General features: G+C 33.1%; 1 protein-coding gene across 1 annotated transcript in view; it reads left to right on the top strand.

Moving 5' to 3' along the window:
* Positions 1-17,641: 17,641 nt before the first annotated feature.
* The window catches only part of LOC143249646 (NPC intracellular cholesterol transporter 1-like), a 62,957-nt gene continuing 59,788 nt past the window's right edge, over positions 17,642-20,810 (top strand). Inside the window, exon 1 of the mRNA XM_076499892.1 lies at positions 17,642-17,662. The gene's annotated coding sequence lies outside the window, so the exon portion shown is untranslated. The remainder of the gene's footprint in view (positions 17,663-20,810) is intronic.

Consider the following 20,810-nt stretch of genomic DNA (forward strand, 5'->3'; position numbering starts at 1 on the left):
ACTCAGTCTAGATTTAACTTTCAAACTAGATTTTATACACGTATATATACCTTGAGAGGGATATAGTACGTTTCACACATATTATTAGATATTATGATATAATAATACTCAGTTAAAACACCGAAGAAAAGTAATAAGGTTCTGGTGATACGATTCAATAATACAATAATCATCAGTTCATAAAAACTGAACCAAATAGCTATCCAAACAAACCTACGATAAAGTATCGCTTCTAAAAAGTAACTAAATTTAACAATCGCAGACAGTCTTGTATATCTAACAATGAGCTAAAATTTAAATTATGCTCTTTATAGCAAACTGGAGTCTGAGTATATTTGTACTAACATTCTTCCCACATATTTACTCACCTAAGGTAAAACTCCATTTAAATAAAGGTTAAAACTCTATTCAGCTTACCTTTCAAAACTATTAGATTTTTAGTGGAATTTGTGTGTTAGATGTCAGACATTTTTAATTCCCAAATGCGAATTTTTGGTCAGAAAATATTTAATATTGGTCAAGAGTAAAACACCGAACAAAAACTATAGAAAAGAATAAGCAAGTAGATAAAATAGAATTTTGTGTAATTTTGGCTTTTTCTTTCTAAAACAACAAAGTAACAAAACATAGTTTTTTTCAGAAAACAAGTCAGGAATACCTTAAGTAATAACTATTCAAAATGAGAGGTAGCCCAAATATTTAATGTCTGACATTTTCTAAGTCAACCTTTCATTCTTCAAGATTTTTATAACATCCAAGACTTGTGTGAATAAACCAATAAGTAGAGTCAGCTAATATTGACAACAACAGAAATTACACTGGTGGGTATAAAACGTTTCTCTGAAATAGACCACGGAAACGTAAGCAAAAAACTATTCGTGGAAATTTTACTTTTGGTATAAATAGGAGACGAGTGGTCAAGCCATATCCATACGAAGGGGGGTCATCATGGATCATGAAATATCGGGAAAATTTATAATTTTCACTGATAAAAGTGAATTTTGATAGAGTCTGAGGTTTGTTTTTATCTCTTTCAAATATCTTTTACGCCTATGTGGGTGCAATGTAGAGGTGCGCTCGCACCTCATCCTCAAAGAAATAGAGCTTATGTATTTTCTCCTCCAAACACGTATAGATATAAGTGGGCATCAATGTATTAAATAATAACTTACAAATACCTGCATTTAGATAATTTTAAAGCTTTATCCGCGTTATGATCTAGAATATATTATTTATATTATCGTCTTTTAAACCGCAGACAGTTAGAAGTGTGTTTTCCACGCAAGAGCATCCAACAGTGCTCATCACTCACTGCTCCAATGTTTGAGGGAAGAAGTTGAGGTGGGAATGGAGAAAATGAATTTTGGAGTGACACTCGGCATCCCATATCCTCATAAGTCTTTAGCAACTTCTCAATACAGGCCGTTCTCAGTTCTAGTATCCTTCAGCACTCTCGGATTTGAAAACGATGTGAAGAGGAGGAAGAAGCACCTTCTTCATGTATTGCCACAGACTCCACTGGTACTGGTTGTACTTAACAGCTTCTAAATCCATATTGTCATAGGACTCCTTTAGATGGACAGAGTGTGCAGTGGGAATGCTGGGATATTTATTCCAGAAGCACAGCCTTGAGACTTTTAAGAGTCTATGAAAAGACGCCAGTCTGAAGGATTATGGTGCAGTAGCACAACTTGTTTTCCATGTCTCAGCTGTTTTGACAGATACAAATCACGAGCAAGGTCATTCAGCTACGTCAGGAAGATCATCTGAATGAAGAAAATAACAATAATCTGCATGGCTTCGTGGCTCTCTCCAAACCATCGGGACTACAAAGTTGAAAGCCGCTTTCTGCCATTAAACTTATAAATTAAAAATTACTGAAAAAAACAAAGTAAAATTAAATCATATGTTTCGATTGTGTAACACAATTGTCGAGGGACACCAACCTCCTGCGCTGACTGCCAGTGCACTACCTGCGCCGGGCACATTATGTACCTTTATGCTAAAAAAATAAACAAATAAAATAAATGTCAGTAGAAGAGTGAATCTGGCCATTAGATTTTACCCAAAGAAATTAAGTTTTACTTTATAGAATAATAAACAAAAACAGCTAAACATTTGTCAGTTAAATTATAAAGATTATAATTGCCAATGATGTTCATCTAAGAAATATCATTCAGCAAGAATGAATGATTTAACAAAGTATAAGAGAGGATAAACTGATTGATAAAATCGAGTGTCTTCTCAATTTTGTCTAAATAAGTTGCTTTCGATTTCCAATAAAGTTGAATCACCTTGTAGTTCCAGTAAGTTTAAACAAATGACAATATACATTAATTCGTCATCCGAATCACGAGTTTAAATTTGGAATCTGTTAACTAAGCAATTCTTTGTAATAAAACAAAACTTGTCCCTAACTGCACGATTGGCTAATTTGAATTCTGTGGTGTGTCATATAGTAGCAAGTCTCGATACAAACTAAAGCTGGGATTTGTTAATATATATCTACAATTTTGTTTGCTCCTAATGAATTTGTATCGCGTGCTGCAATTTGTTCCGAATAATCTGCCAGAACAGTGTTTTAAACTGGAGTTTCCACCACAACCAAAATGTGTATATTTTACTGTATAAAACGTAACGTTCTTCTTAATTTTGTCAGAATGTTGTTGTTGTTTTGTTATTTTTCTTATTAAGACAGAAATTACACTTTCTGAACTGGTTGCTACATAATTAAATATTGCAATTGAACCACTAAGAATTGCACAACATCTGATAAACTGCACAATAAGCTACTCTTTGTAATAAAATATAAACACCATTAGCTAGTCTAGTTTCATTTGAAAGAAAAAACAGCAACAAAAAATACTAACAGTATACATATGGCAAAAGTTACTACTGAGGACATTTAGGACAATTCAACTTTCTAACTAAACGTTACTGTAACTGCAGTACTAATTATTGTTGTTTTCTTAGTGCGGCCCCCCAGTGGCTCAGCGGTATGTCTGCGGACTTACAACGCTAAAATCCGGGTTTCGATACCCGTGGTGTGCAAAACACAGATAGCCCATTGTGTAGCTTTGTGCTCAATTCAAAATAACTAACTTCTTAGTGTGAAACTACACAATTGGCGATATTCACTCTATCCAATGAAAGGATGTTTTGTTGTAAGTCTATTGATTTACCACTAATCCACCCGGAGAATTTAGTATTAGTGAATTTATGTTTTAAGAATTTATAATCCCCCCTCAGTGGCACAGTGGTATCTCTGCCGGCTTAGAACGCTAGAACTATCGAAGCCTGGAAATGAGGAGGAAGTCCTGAAGCGATGGGTTGTCCATGGTGGTGATACGCTTGATGACTAATTAATTAGTCATCTGGACGCAGACGGTTTGAGTGTGATGGCCCTATATTAAATGTTAGTAATCCAAGGTCCTGTTTAAGCATTCAGGCAAGGCAGATGTTTTAAGGAATGGCTCTGCCTGTCCTAGAAATGGACGCCCCGATAAAAGAGGGGTAAAGATAGTCCATTTAAATCAACCTGAAAAGGAAACTCAAACTTGCAACTTGGAATGTTAGAACGCTCTTAAAACTAGGAATCAATTGCATACATGAACGATGTACTGTTACAATTTACAGATAAGTAACAATATCGCTACGCTCTAAGAAACAAGGTTAAAAGGAAAAAGTTAACAATAGAAAAGGACAACAATTGTGGTCCCTCATGGGAGTCAAAGGAAGAAACAATGCTGGAGCAGAATTTGAAGCAATCAATCGTATAGTCAAACAGGTGGAATTCTAAAGCCAATGCGGTTTTTGAACAGAAACATAACCGATATGATCTTCTTGCGGCAAATTCAAGAAAACATTAGGAAGAACTTTCCTCTGGCCAGAGGAGGAGAGGTGGATCAAAGCTGCGATGCAAAGATGTAACAGAACGTCACCTGAAAACAGCTGATATAACTACAACAAACTTGGAGTCTCTTGGCAATTGGCCAAATCCATCAAGGACTGTTCGGAAGTTATACACCTAAATTGAAGGAAGCTCTCGCTCGGCCACACGTCTTGCCTACAGTTTCTCGCACCGTAAGAGGCTACGTTTGTAAAAAGAAATGTACCGGCACTTTTGGTCTCTGATCACACAAGCGCTGGAAGCACAGTCGACAATTCAAGCGTTGATGGTTTCCCCCCTTCTCTACGTCATCTTCAGTTATGGGAAGATTGCCGACGACTGATATATGACAGTATCTATATTAGCTTATATTTCAGTTTTATTAGTTTATTTTAGTGTTACAGTTTTAAATGAGTACTTGTCTATGGCTTTCAGCAAGATGTAACTCTTACTTTTCATTCGTGATAAGCCGGAAGTACTTTATTTTATTATTCACTAGTAGAGGAAGTTATTCTTCAGGATATTCTATAAAACAGCTTATAAATTTTAAAATTAAAACATCTCAAATATACGAACAAAACTGTTTTGTTAATGTAATGATTGCACCACGATTGTTGTTGTTTGTTTTTAACTACAAATGGAAATCTGTCTATGTATAAAGTATATTTGGAACCTAACTAAGTTCCTTCTAATCTAATTTGCATAGAAAATATTTTTGTAACCACTTTATTTTATCAGGTATATTTTTCTATGTATTAAAATTAAACACCTTCTAAAGACAGTAATGCTCATTTTCAGTGATGTCGAGAAAACCCACTTGTAGAGAAATATATATGCAAATTTATTCAAAAACCAGGCACAAAACTGAGGTCTAAACTATGTAAAAACTACACTGACAAACACCACACCAACATTATTTATAAAATACAATATCATAATTGCCACGATTTCTATATTGGAGAAACAAGTAGAAAAATGGAAACCAGATTTAAAGAACATAAAAAGTCACCTTCACACGTTTTCGAACACTGCAAGTCAAATAAACACATCATAACCATAGAAAACACTCAAATACTAAATAAAGAAACAAACATAAACAAACGTAAAATTAAAGAAGCCTTACTTATACAACAACTTAAACCCAAAATAAACCAATATAAAGGAACGCCTTTATACCTATATTAAATATAATAAAATAAAATTATATATCCAAACATCTAACACCGCCCTCTACGTTCCAACACTCAGTTACACAACCCCTTCCAAACATGTGGTCAGCTTCCGGTCCGTTACCTCTTTCTTTGTTTGTGAACCTGACGATGACCGAAGAAGATAGAAACGTTGTTCGCTCTTCTACGTAAAATATTTTCTCAACCCAAACGAGCCGTTTTTGCATATATAATGCTCATTTTCCATCATGCATTAAAAATCAATTACTAAAAAGTCATAAGATATTCATTTACAAAATAAATAAATCAATAATACCTGTTGAATATCTTATAACATCAGTGTGTTGGCATTCTCAGTGTCATACGACTTAGCTAAACATCAAAAGGATTAATTTGTTACTTAGGTGGAAAATTTATTGTTGACTTAATTAACTGCTTGTTACGTATTACAATTTATCTCGGATGGGTCTCCGATTTATTATGTTACTTGTGTCGTATTAGGATTTCAAATAGACGAAAATTTTAATTTTAATTTAGAAGTTAATTGAATGTCAATATGTATTAATTTTGTGATATTTATCAACAAACTGACACATACAATTTTCTTCATAACGCAAATATATTTTAATATGCAAGCAACAAAAATTTATAATAACGGTTATTACATATAATAACTTCTATACAAAAATTTTACAATCTTACAAATTATAAGGAGTTACAGCAGACAAACAATATATATTAAATTGTTTCTAAGTGTGTCTATTTATAAACTTTAGGGTGAGATTCTCGAAAGTTCGGTTGACAACAATATTTGAAGATATGCTAGTGATTTCATCAAACATATATTGTTGATTTTTACTCGCGAGAAACTTCTACAAATTTAGAGAACGAGCGGGATTTGTGCAATACATATTTAACAATATAAGCTATATACATTTACAAATATATATTAAACTGAAACAACCATAGATATTAAAATAATATTAAATCTGCTACATTGCTAATCTCCCAGTAAACTAAGAAGTGAATAGAACAAATAAGTATGCTTTAAGGGCAGTTAATTCATACAAGAATCAATGAAAAATAATATATATATATGTATATTTTTCTCATTTATAAATAAATGTGATCACCTGAGTAAAGGGGAAGTCAAGCTTGTTATTAAGAAACTGTGAATTTAGCTTCAGGCTAAGTAATAATATCAATTTGTTTGTTTTTTAATGTGGCGCAAAGATACTCGTGGACTATCTGCGCTAGCCGTCCCTAATTTAGCAGTCCAAGACTCTTGGGCTACTCTTTTACCAACGAATAGTGGGATTGACCCTCATATTATAACGCCCCCACGGTTGAAAAGGCGAGCATGTTTGGTGGGGCCAGGATTCGAACTCGCAACTCTCGGATTAGCAGTCGAACGCCTTAACACGCTTGGTTATGCCTACATCAACCTACCTAGTGTAAGCAATAATAAACTGCTAAGGTGGAACATGGAACTAGAAATCAAAAATCAGTTGGAGAACAGTTAAATGATTATAATCTGTATAACTAAGATATCCCAATGACTACAATTTTTTAAAACTTTGTGAGTTACAAACCTAAAGTGTTAAACATATTCCCACAGTTGAACTTTAAAATCTAAGCTCAGTAATAAAAATGCATATATATTTTAATATAACACAAAATCTTTAACACACAGTAAAACATCTGTCTTGAAAAGTATTGAATTCAACTTTCAAAATCTCAGTTGTCTGTCTTTTTTAGTAGCTTCTTAGCAGCTCTCTGTAGGTTGATAAACAATGGACTAAATAAATGTCTATAATATTAAAACACGCGTTAATAACAAACTACATGATCAACCTATTTCTTGAATAAAATCAGCCAAAGTAAACAACTAATTTCACGATTTAAACTGTGGGCACATTGTCAGTACTTTAAGATAAGTAAAGATGGCGACAGATAGCCTTAGGAGTTTTTTCCATAAATACAAAACCTTTCTGTTGTATTCAGGAAAATGTATAAACATTACTGTTATTTGTAAAACTGAACCTTATTGAGTTGCAAATAGAAATCACTTCCTTAATTGTAAAATGTGAAAAGCAGTAACAAGTATGTAACAATAAAATTGACGCGTTATTTATTAGCTGTATTTCACGACACCATCAGCTTGCGATTCTGTTGCCATCTATGAACATAAACCGTTATAATTCTTGACATCGGTAAACCTTAGCACTTGTCAACAGATGCAAATCATATCTGAATTATCCGAATATTGTCGGCCCGTGATGGCCAGGTGATTAAGGCACTCGACTCGTAAACCGTATATTGTTCAAATATATTGAAACAAAATTGAATAATATGGCTGATAATAGGGAAACTGTAGATAAATATGGAGGATCCCATCAGTCTTTGTAATTATCATTTTATGTTTTCTTCACCATACATCAGTTTTATAAAGTAAAAATATTTTGAAAATGAAAAAGTATTTAGGGATGGCAGTGACAAAAATATTGCAAACAATAATATAAAGATAACACAGCTATGCATAGTTCACCTCTACATAAAGTTAATTATTAATATTTAATGTTACGTTGTAAAATACACGTGTACAAAATCGTCATTACAAGGCCGATCAATTTGACCGAATTTGTAGCAAGAATCCGCCATAGTCTATAATGGTCAAGACATGTTTCGACTGAACTTTGTTTTCCTTGTGCGTCAATATTAAGTTCTTAGTTACACTACATTGACGCTTACCTTGACGTGACCTGAATATGATGACAAGCAAACTACACACCAACAGTCAGGAATATGTAATTTCCAGCTACAGTAATATTAAAATCAAGAATGCATTTTACAGTGTAACATTAAACTTTAATATTGGAAATCATGTACGGACCATCTGGGTATAGCCGTATTATCCATATGATTTTGTTTGCATTTTTTGACACTTCGATCCCCTCATGATTTTACATTTACATGTTTTTATTTTAATTAAGCGCAAAGCTACACAATAGGCTTTCTGTGCTCTGCCCATCACGGGCGACCAAACCCGGTTTCTCGCGGGGTAGGTCCGCGGACATACCACTGTGCCACTGAAGGAGCTGTTTTTATTACTTGTTTTCTGACGTTGTTTACCCTGACTGAAAGTTGATGTATTTTATGAACGTGTGAAATAAAATTCAATATTATGTGTATTTGTTTTTGTATTTTTACTCCTTCATTTCATACATAATACAGGCATTGGTTACCAAAAAGCACCGATTGTACAGTGTACAATGCATTGAGTATCCACATGTTACAATCATCTGATGTTCATCTATTATTGGCTGGTCATTCGTGTTTCGACATGTACGTGAACTTTTCAAAGGAATACTAGAGTACTGTACGAAAGCTAACTTAAAGGCGTAACGATAACGTCGTTTAAACTATAATTATGATTTGTTTACATTACTAGTAATTATTACATCTAAATATTGATCTCATGCACTGGCAAGAAACACATTAAGTGTATTTATTTAAATTGACGTTATTAATAAAGTATTTGTAGAGTTATCTCGACTGAAACAACAAGAAGAAAGATGAACAATTTGGTGGGTTGTTCACTTTCTGGTTTCTTATTTTAGCGACTGTTTCTTGACTTGTTTTGGAGCTTATTGGGTAGAGAACCAAATGAAATTTAGTAACAATCAGTTTTTAAATTAATGTAAACTCTCTGTTACTGTTGATTTTTTTTAGCCTGCATATTTGTATTATGTTTATTGAGTACCTTGACCATCCTTGTTGTTTGTTTTTCAATTTCGCTCAAAGCTACACGAGGGCTATCTCCTCTAGTCGTTCCAAATTTAGCAGTGTAAGACTAGAGAGAAGGTACATTGTCATCACCACCTACTGCCAACTCTTGGACTAATCTTTAATCAACGAATAGTGGGATTGATCATAACTCTATAATGCCCCCACGGCTGAAAGGGCGAGAATGCTTGGTGCTACTGGAATTCGAACCCACGACCCTCAGATGACGAGTCGAACGCCTTATCAGGCCTTGACCATCCTTAGAGTCTACCGAGTCTATGATAACATATCATATGTAACATATGATTACATACTTAAAAACTCAAAATGTAATATATTTTTGTTCTTCCTCAGTCTGGCTTCTAGCTGCTGTTGTTATTTGATTACTGTTGTTTAGTGAATGGTAAAATAAAGATTTGGTGGTTTCAGATATTTATTCTAGATGTTTGTATATTTTTGACTATTTCCTATATCCTGATTTAACAAATAACTGTCACAATAAAAACAAGTGTCAGTAATAATGAATTCGTGTTGTTTAAAACGGTCGCTGTAGATAATGCACCACTTTTAAAACTAATTTCTCAAGCTTCGATAAAATTCTATATAGAGAAATGAATATTGATAATTTATGATAATCAAATAAAAAATCAAGGAATTATTTTTTTTTAAATTATTCTAACAACAACGAAAAATATACCTAAAAAGTTGAAGGTTAATATAACGGGAAAGAATTGTTACAGCAAAACATAGAAAAAAAATGTGAAATCCTCCTTCTCGGGTTAGCCAGTTTATGATGTGATAGTTCCCTGCGCTTGAGTTTATTTGCTAGACAAATAAACATGAAAATCACGCATAGATTACTATTACAGGTAGAAAAAACAACAAATAAACATTAAAACCACTCATTGATTACTATTAATGGTAGAAAACACAACAAATAAACATTAAAACCACTCATAAATTACTATTAAAGGTAGAAAAAAACAAATAAACATTAAAACCACTCATAAATTACTATTACAGGTAGAAAAAACCAACAAATAAAATTAAAACCACGCATAGATTACTATTACAGGTAGAAAAAACAAATTAACATTAAAACTACTCATAAATTACTATTACAGGTAGAAAAAACAAATAAACATTAAAACTACTCATAAATTACTATTACAGGTAGAAAAAAACAACAAATAAAATTAAAACCACGCATAGATTACTATTACAGGTAGAAAAAACAAATTAACATTAAAACCACGCATAGATTACTATTAAAGGTAGAAAAAACAAATAAACATTAAAACCACTCATAAATTACTATTACAGGTAGAAAAAACAAATAAACATTAAAACCACTCATAAATTACTATTACAGGTAGAAAAAAACAACAAATAAAATTAAAACCACGCATAGATTACTATTACAGGTAGAAAAAACAAATTAACATTAAAACCACTCATAGATTACTATTAAAGGTAGAAAAAAACAACAAATAAACATTAAAACCATGCATAGATTACTATTAAAGGTAGAAAAAACAAATAAATATTAGAATCACTCATAGATTACTATTACAGGTAAAAAAAACAAATAAACATTAAAACCACTCATAGATTACTATTACAGGTAGAAAAAAAACAACAAATAAAATTAAAACCACGCATAGATTACTATTAAAGGTAGAAAAAACAAATAAATTTTAGAATCACGCATATATTACTATTAAAGTTAAAAAAACAACAACAAATAAACATTAAAACCACGCATAGATTACTATTAAAGGTAGAAAAACAACAACTAAACATTAAAACTGCGCATATATTACTATTAAAAGTAGAAAAAAACAACAAATAGATTACTATTCAAGGTAGAAAAAATGTTATTTTTGCGTAGAAACTACTGACACTTCCTTGAAAAAGAATAAAGCGAAAACCTAATATTTTCTGTTTTATGTATATAAATTTCTAAATCATGTTACATATGGCGTTCATTATTTTTACGCTAAAGATTAATGTATCTTTTAACAAAATAAATACATGTGGCTGTTTTAATTTTCATTAATATTGAAAGCTCTGACGAAGACAAGTTTTATCATTTAAAGTCCCAGAATTTTACCCATATTATCAATATTATTCTCGGATACACTGACTTCCCTCAGAGTAAATGGGTAAGACTAGTAGATATTGTTTATTCAATGGATTGTCTACTACTGAGTATGAGTTTCGTGATGACGAGAAACCTACTTGAAGTAAAACTATATCTCAAGATGGCTGATATGAGCATTAACACTTTTAGTAACTGAAGATGACCTGAGAAGGTCGAAACGTTGTTCTCTGCTTTATTAGTAAAAGTGTTAATACCCATATCAGCCGTCCTGAGATATATTTTTAAGTATGAGTTTGTTTATCTCTGAGTCTACCTTAGTCTGTCACAAAGAGTTAGTTGAAAAAAATTCAGAGTTAATTTAAAAATTAAACACAAACAAATATTTCTAGTGTGTTGTGAAAAACTCTAGAAGGGATGAAGCCATACCTTTTTTAAGCCTTTCTCTATAGTCAAGTTTCACAATTAATGTGCGAAACAGAATGTGTGAATAAATATGAAAATAAAATAAAAACGTAAGCACAACATAAATACTCAAAGTTAACAAACATAAATAAATCTTCATTAAATTAAACACTGTAAAAACTGTTCGACCAGATTCGACCTTTCAGCTGTGAAGGCATTATTATGTTACAGTCAATCCCACTATTCGTTGGTAAAAGAGTAGTCAAAGAGTTGGCGGTGGGTGGTGATGACTAGTTGCCTTCCCTTTAGTCTTACACTGCTAAATTAAGGGCGACTAGCGCATATAGCCCTCGTGTAGCTCTGCGCAAAATTAAACAAACAAAATACTGTTATTTGAAACAAAGTACTTTCACGAGCTCAAGTATGCGGTTAAACAATGAAACAAGAAGTGAATATGAATGAAAATAAAAACAAGTTGAATAAAATACTAAAGGCCCAGTGATAATCTTTGAACGTTAAGTCTAAACTCAAAACGAACAAATATCGATCAACTGGAGATCTGTCTAAAAACAAACTATACATAACAAAACACATATTAATCAATGTTATACTTCATACAATTAAACACAGGTGAGTGTTTCTTGTGTGCTTTGAAGAACGGAAGAGAGAGATGGTGGAGTACAGATATTTGCTGTCTCTCTAAATAGGTCAAGATCAATTGTGATTTGTTTCGAATTTCGCGCAAAGCTACACAAGGGCTATCTGCACTAGCCGTCCCTAATTTAGCAGTGTAAGACTAGAGGGAAGGCAACTATCATCACCACCCACTGCCAACTATTGGGCTACTCTTTTCCCAAAGAATAATGAAATTGATCGTCACATTATAACACCTCCACGGCTGAAAGAGCAAGCAAATCAACTGTAAACGAAGAAGTGTAAACGAAAAGAAAATGGTTAAAAATATGTTCACACTCAAAATTAAACTTTAAACAAGAACAAAACAATACGAAATTAAGAATGGATTTCGAACCAGTGATCTTTTATCTACATCTCTCCTTAACTCTCAAATACAAATGAGTCTGTGTGTTTATCTTATTGCAAAGCCACGGTAAGCTATCTGCTAAGTCCACCGAGTGGAATCGAATCCCTGATTTTAGCATTCTAAATCCGTAGACTTTTCACTGTACCAGCGGGGGACAAATGAACCAGCTGATTAAAGCATTGGATTACTACAAAACAAAGAATTGTTTTATTACTCTTTATAACAAAGAACTCTCAGCAGATAAGGCTGGTAGTTAAGAGACAAAAAGTGAGTATAAATTAAAAGAAAATAAACAAACTAAATAAGTGTGGCGGATTTACTATTATATATTTATTTTAATATTGATGTTTGTTTGAGTTATATATGTATATTTTTAGAAAACCGTGTCACTTATACTGTTAAATCTGCATCGTGAATTGTCTACCTATTCACTGAATTTGTAGAAGATTTTCCAGTGTAAGAATCGACATAGTATATATATCTGTATGAATACCAGTAATGTTGCCTCAGCTGAAATTTCTAGAAACTCTCCTCTCAAGTTAACCAACACAACGCGCCAAGAGACAATATATATTGTTGGTTTGCTACAGTTGATATACTATCAACCTCGGAAGCTATAACCATAATTAACGTTTATTAATCAAGAACTTCAGATATTGACCGGGACCATTTATAGATTTCGAACACTACAAACCATTTTACTTCAACGAATTAAAATCGTATGTTTACGAAGACATTATATAACATCAGCTGTGAAAAATCACATGTGATCAGCGAAAAGCTAGCTAGCTCCCCATTACGCCCCCAGTGGCTCAGCGGTATGTGTGCGAACTTACAACGCCAAAATCCGGGTTTATATACCCGTAATGGGCAGAGCACAGATAGCCATTGTGTAGCTTTGTACTTAATTCAAAAACAACAACAACAGCTCCCCATTAAGTGAATTGTACCTATATCAGCTCAGAATTATTTTGCTCCTTGTGAAATCTCAATAAGATATCAAGGAAGTTCTGGATCGGATAAAAGACTAACTATTGTTTATAAATTTCTAAATCTTTTGTATTTAAACAATTATTTATAATAACTGTTATTATATATTATATTACTGTTTTTATATTAAAATGTATTTTCTCAAGAAAGAAAACTGTGTGTATCAATCTTGTTAGCAAATATCATAATTTTAATACATCTCGACATTTAATTAACTTCTGAATTAAAATAACAATTTAACTCAGTTTCAAGCTATTTTAAATCGTAAATAGTAGCATAATAAATTGGAGACTTGTCCGAGATAAATTATAATACGTAACATAATAAATTGGAGTCTCGTCCGGGATAAATCACAATGCGTAACATAAAATATTATAGTTCAAAGTAAATCTTTGAATAATAAACGTCTACACTAAAGAATAACAAAACTAATCTGCAGAAGATCTATCTAAAATTTAACTACACCTCAACTTGTCTTAAATTGACAAAGGTATACCAAAGCTCTCACAGCATCACCCTGTTTACCAAGAGAAACACTGTCACTGTTTGTAATATATCTATGATTTAAATGGAAATTTCAAAAAACCTATATCTTGCATCTAAGAATCCAAGAAATAAATGGTACCATCATTTAATATAAATCATCTTGCTGCCCAGTTTTTAAAATGATAGTAACTAAAAAAGAAGCAACAATTTCTTTTCGTTTTCTTTTTTTTTTTGTTCTAATTTTTGAAATATTATTTTAATTAATATAATATAAATTATATTCATGCTTATTGCTTCAGCTACTATGCAGAGTTTAGTTCACACACAATTTGTGATTTTTGTTTTGCCTACAATGTCTAAATATTATTATATGTTATGTTTATAATTCTGTAATTTACTTAATTTTAGATAACAGCTAGAGGAAATATATTATTGAAATCAAAACGTCCTAGAAGTGTCTAGAATAAGTATAGATTACAAATATGTGCTCTGCTCCATGAGGTTTGAGATAATTTCCAGAGTAAAAGAGTGGACTAGTGAGCAACAAACCATACATCTTGCTTCCCGTCTAAAAGGACCAGCTTTGATAACATTAAATAACCTTCCAGCTGAGAACTGCAAAACAATCAACTATTGCGCAGATAAGAACTATTGTAAGATAAGTTACCTTACCCAATAAGGTTGGAGCATTACACACACACACAAGTGTGTAACAAACAAGTATCCAGAACAAAGTTCTTGAACAGGGTAAAGAGGAAATAAGATACCTTAGCTGAAATTGCAGAAGATTTGGAAATACTTGCCCAATAACCTTTCCTGGAAGCTCCACAAGAAATAATGGATTTATTGGCATCTGACCAATTTATAAATGTAACAACAGAAAAAGATATAAAGGTGTTTATGCTCGTACTAACTTCTTAATGGAAAATGGGAAATTGCTTCCAAAGATGAAGAAGAGGTATTAATGCAAACAGGTGGGCATTAAGTTCCAGCAAAAGAAAAATTGGGAGTTACCTTTACTATAGGAAGATTTTCTGTACATCATGATGTGCGTGTAATCAACACGTAGGAAGATTACATTTTTGGAAGTGACTTCAAGTGGAGGCATGGTTAGTTTCTGATGCTATGACTAGAAAACTCTTATGTACTAAATGATAATTACCACAGTGGAGGTTGATCGTCCAATGGAAATAATGACAGATGTCATTGCACCAAGAAGAAGTGTAAAAATCATGCAAACGGTTATTAGCAGCAGTTCTTCATCTAGTGGTTGGGCATAATGAAACTAAATATTCCAGTGAGGAGTTAATGGTTGGAAGAGCTCTCCTATATGTAAAGAATAAAGATATATACATCAATTTATCCACGATAACAAATTAGTTTTGAGAAAGTAAAAGATAGCTATGCTGTAAGTGTTAATAAAACCACATTTTATTAAGATAGTATGTTATAAATAAACAGCTTTCATCATAAAAGAGAAGAACTACAAAAAATAGGTATTTGGACGGAAGGTGATCTTCTTTGAAAACATGTCAGTAAGAACATAGACAACTGGATAATCCCAAAGAAGAGACTGTCAATGGAAACTCGTTCTGTTGAGGAGACTAGAGTTTCTGTTGAGGCTATTTCCAGGAGATCATCAAAGTTGAAGCTATCAATGGATTCACTTGACCACCTAACTAGGAAGAACTTTCCCAGTGATAAGATAGTCGATAACAACAAGAGATAACACATCATTCCCGCTGTATACTATGACCCTTGCAAAAGAAAAACACAAACAATTGATAAATGGAAAATTTGGTGTAGTGTCATATCAAAGGACTTCCCAATCCAGGGCGTACGTTATATATTTAAAATGTTGTAATTTGTTTAATTTGCATATCAGCTACAGGGCACATGAAGTTAAGATCAAGCAACTGCCCAAATTAGTTAGAATAAATGTAGATTACAAATAAGAAATTCCTTGAAGAATTGTTAATTTAATTAGATAACTAGTTATTTCAAAAATATATCAGTTCGTTTTTATGTTAGTGTGAACCAATCAGTTTGTTAGCTATCGTAGTTACTTTGAACAAGTTGACTTGTTTTATGTCTACTAATGTTAGTTAAAACGTAGGTTTACAGCAACTTACGGCAAGGTACAAGAGTCCAAGTTTGTAGGAATGTTAAAGGAAGAAATAAAGCGATTAATCATCATTATGTGGATTGTATATTGAATTATTTTAACCAGCTAGTTTAAAAGAATTTATAAAAAAACTGCGCTGTGACTGTAAATATATATACATACATAAACATATATATATACAAATTACTTGAACTTTGCTCTGCTCTTTGCATTTGTTTAGTATAATTTAATTTGCAAGTATCTGTTATAGAGAAACCTAAAACACCGTTAAACTAATTTAAATTAAAATTAGTGATTTACAAAGATTTAGACAATCTTCTTTAAATACTAAAACAAGTATATTTATTTATAATTTTCTGCATATTCTGTTTTTAAATATGATAAGTACTTCATTCGAGACAAATACTTACAAGTCATACCATAGAACAGTGGTTCTTAACCTTTTTCAGTGTTTGCACCCCTTTCAAATCAGTAATCATTTCTCGCACCCCCTGGAGAAATATAAAGCATACTCTTATGTAAAAATATAGATTTGCTTTAATTTTTCATGGGCATCCTCGCACCCCTTGGGAATCATCTTCGCACCCCTAGGGGTGCAGGCACCAGGTTAAGAACCCCTGCCATAGAACAAAGTTTGAAGACATGCAGTCATCATTGTAAAGGTAGTTAGGAACAACGCCAGACACAGCATGTAAACAACCTAAATCATTAAGTAGAAGATGTTGTGAGGTTGAAGTATGATTATTATCTCAATATTTTCTTCCTACTTCAGTAACTTTGCTTATGAACTGTGTACATATATACTTATATATATAAATATGATAACAACGTTTCACTCAGGGTAGGCCTAAAAAGGACGGTTTTTATGTCTACATTTTTCGGTCAGAGTGTATAATATATATATATATACTGAATTACGTTTTCCAAGATATGATTTAGTTAGAATATTGATGCTTATAAAAATGTAAGTTTTAAAGGTAAATAAATAAGTTATGCAAGTTCCGACAACAAACAATTTTTTCAAATGTACTAACTCTTTAATTAATAAGTTAGTCGAAGGTCATGCTCTATATTTCGCTCTTGGGACCTCATTTGCAGTCTGAAGTAATAAACATAAAGGACGAAATTTACGTAATAGTATTTTTTTACGTTTATCACTTCAATAATTTTATAATATCTTGAAAAAGCCTTGAAGATCTATGTTAAGGTCACAAAGAGGATAACTGAAACAATTAAACACAACAACACAATTTAAACTGTGGCATTCACAAAACGTGTTTTTCACAGTTAGCCCTGAATAAAAGGAAGAATATCAAGTTTTCTAAAACGTGTTAAGGGTTGAAAGGCTTAATGAAAAATTTTCTACATGTTTTTTTATCTTACCTGTTTTCCAAATTATATTAACTTATTTTATATACTTCATTTGATAAGTCTATTAGGTCATTTCAAACGTGCCTTTATGCAAAACATACATTTACAAAAAGGCCAATGATTAAGACTTAGCAATTTGTTTACGTTACGCTTATAGATGTGCTGTCTATTGGCTCAGTCCAGTAACGTATTCAGGCTGTTTCACATCAAGCAACATGTACTGATCTAATCATTTCTACACTCTACCGGGACTGAAAAGTTTGTTATTACTATCTTACGGTTTCAATTGGATTTTCAGGTAAATTTATGGCAAGTAAATGTACAGAAATAGTTACAAATCTTACTTAAAATATCTTACTCTATTTATTGAAACGTCAGGAATGGTTATTCTAGATCGATATTAGAGATAATTGTTTTTTTCAACACAATGACGCCAAAAAGCTTGAATGGTGCTTTTTTTAGTTCTTTATTTCACGCTTCATTAAATGACGTTTCATCATTAACTGGAGAGCTTTCTTTTGAAGATGTACAGTTATTTTGTTTTACCTAATTCGATTACGCTACGTAACAAAATTTTTACTTTTTCGTGTTCCTGGGCAGAAGGTGTTATTTCCCAATTGCTTATGCCTAAAGTAAATGGAAATTACCTGTTTTCTCTTCAAACTTTGCTTTTAAATTTACCCATTTTCCAGAACATTTCGGATAGATTTAGTGCCGAGTAGCTGATAGAGAATTTTCTCAATCTTACAATAATTTTCAAGACCTTTCTAGAATGTTGTAGAATTTACAAGAATTTTCTAGAATGTTGTAGAACTTACGAGAATTTTCCAGAACCTTTTAGAATTTTTTAGAATTTTCCATAGTAATATACATACAGGTATGAAATATGATGAGTATGGCTGGTAGATTATAAGAGACTTCATAATGGTGACATTCCTGATGGGTCTCCAAGGAGGCTTTACCAAGTTTCCCTGTTATCTTTGTCTTTGGGACAGCAGGGACACCGTAGCGCACTACAACAGGAAGCACTGGCCACAACGGGCCGAGTTCTCTGTGGGGAGGCACAACGTCAAGTCTAAGTCATTAGTAGACCTTTAGAAGGTATTGTTCCCACCATTGCACATAAAACTGAGTCTTATGAAACAATTTGTCACAGCTCTTGATAAGTAGTCTGCAGCCTTCAAGTACCTTTGAGACTTCTTCCCTAAGCTGTATGAGGCAAAGTTCAAAGTTGATCTCTTCGTTGGACCACGAATAAAGGAGATCCTGGAGTGCTCCTAATTCCCCAAGAAGATCAGTGGGAAGGAATGAAAAACTTAGGGCAGCTTTGTTGCAGTAGTTCAGGGCTTCTTGGGCAATCATAAGGCCGAAAATTATGTGGAACTGGTTGTGTCTCTGGTGAAGAACTACGGCAAAATGGGCTGCAGGATGTCCCTGAAAGTCCATATCCTTGACGCTCATCTTGATAAATTTAAGGAGAACATGGGAGCATACTTAGAGGAGCACGATATACTGGACTTTGAACGCCGCTACCAAGGAGCGTATAACGAAAACATGATGGTACGCTATATTTGGGAGCTGATACGTGAAAGTGATTTACATTACAGTCGCAAATCTCTGAAAACTAATCACTTCTAAACATTTTTGTGTAACTTTAGAATAAATACATGTAAATCTTGATTCATGTGTTGTGATATTCAGAGCTTATGAGGCCCGGCATGGCCAAGCGTGTTAAGGCGTGCGACTCGTAATCTGAGGGTCGTGGGTTCGCATCCACGTCGCGCCAAACATGCTCGCCCTTCCAGCCGTGGGGGCGTTATAATGTAACGGTTAATCCCACTATTCGTTGGTAAAAGAGTAGCCCAAGAGTTGGCGGTGGGTGGTGATGACTAGCTGCCTTCCCTCTAGTCTTACACTACTAAATTAGGGACGGCTAGCACAGACAGCCCTCGAATAGCTTTGTGCGAAATTCAAAAAACAAACAAACAAAAACAAACAGAGTTTATGTAAATGAAAATGTGCAAATTTGTCCGTTTTTACATAGAAAATAGGTTAATTTCTAAGTTTCATCATCCAAATCACAAAAGCAAAGTTTGAAGGGAAAAATGACCATTTTCTGTTATTTTAGAACATAAGCAATTGAGAAACAACACATATTCTCCAAGAACAAAATTTGTGTTACATAGTGTTATACTCATCCACTATAATATATATAAATTAATAACATGCCAGTTAACCTATTCTTTTATTTGGAGTGGCTAAGTAAAACAACTTGGTAAACCCTTCTACACCTTCAACAAGTGTGACTAAAGTATCATCCTTCCTCATTACTATGATCCAAAATTTTGTTTTAAAAACTCCCTTCTCATATGATGTTCGAAATTTGTTTAATAAGATAGTGACTTGTATCTGGTAGTTTTTATAGATCTCTGGTGCAAGATGACTAAAGCAATTAATTAATGTTATTAAATCTGCTATTTTTTAACTATTCAGCAAGATTAATGGGTTGTTGTTTACTGCTCTACACACTTTGGAAGTAATTTCAAACTCTGTCTGATATAGGCCTGGCATGGCCAAGCGCGTAAGGCGTGCGACTCGTAATCCGAGGGTCGCGGGTTCGTGCCCGCGTCGCGCTAAACATGCTCGCCCTCCCAGCCGTGGGGGTGTATAATTTGACGGTCAATCCCACTATTCGTTGGTAAAAGAGTAGCCCAAGAGTTGGCGGTGGGTGGTGACCCTCTCAATAGCTGCCACCAATTTACAAACATTTTTTAGTCAAGTAGTGTAATACAGCCCAAAACACAGAAATAAAAGAAACTTCCCTAAAAACCAATGGAGTATTGTCCTCCAAACATATAAAAACGCCTAGACATAAATCAGAATTACACTTATAAATAACTCTTCTACATAATGCCCCATCAGCAATATTTATTGAAATAAAATATGATTCGAAATTAATATGGAGAAGTCATGTTAGTCATATTAAAAATAAAGTATGACAATGAGCAAACTCTGCCAAGAGGTTGTCGGGTAAAGACAAAGGTACATCACCAGAAAATATCATTAAAATCTATGAACAGTATATACGCTCAGTAATTGAATTATTACAGCGTGGACCAATGTAGCACCGTTTAATGTCAATAAATTACAAATAATACAAAACTCAGTAATTACTACATTTTATAAAACATCCAGCACAGCAAATTATTAATTCATGCACAAATACAGAGTGGCCCGTAAGTCCTTACCCATCCATATGCCACTAAGTACATAAGTACTGTTATATTCAATTTCGCATGTATTATAAATTTGTTTCTTTTTTTTCAGAGAAATATGGCCGATGTAAGCCCATTTTGAAGAAAATGTCTCACAGAACATGGCGTCGCATAGTATTATGCAGCGAGAATGAGGGACAGCACACAGATACACTGGATACATAAGATATA

This window comes from Tachypleus tridentatus, chromosome 4, assembly GCF_004210375.1.
Source record: "Tachypleus tridentatus isolate NWPU-2018 chromosome 4, ASM421037v1, whole genome shotgun sequence".
NCBI lineage: Eukaryota > Metazoa > Arthropoda > Merostomata > Xiphosura > Limulidae > Tachypleus > Tachypleus tridentatus.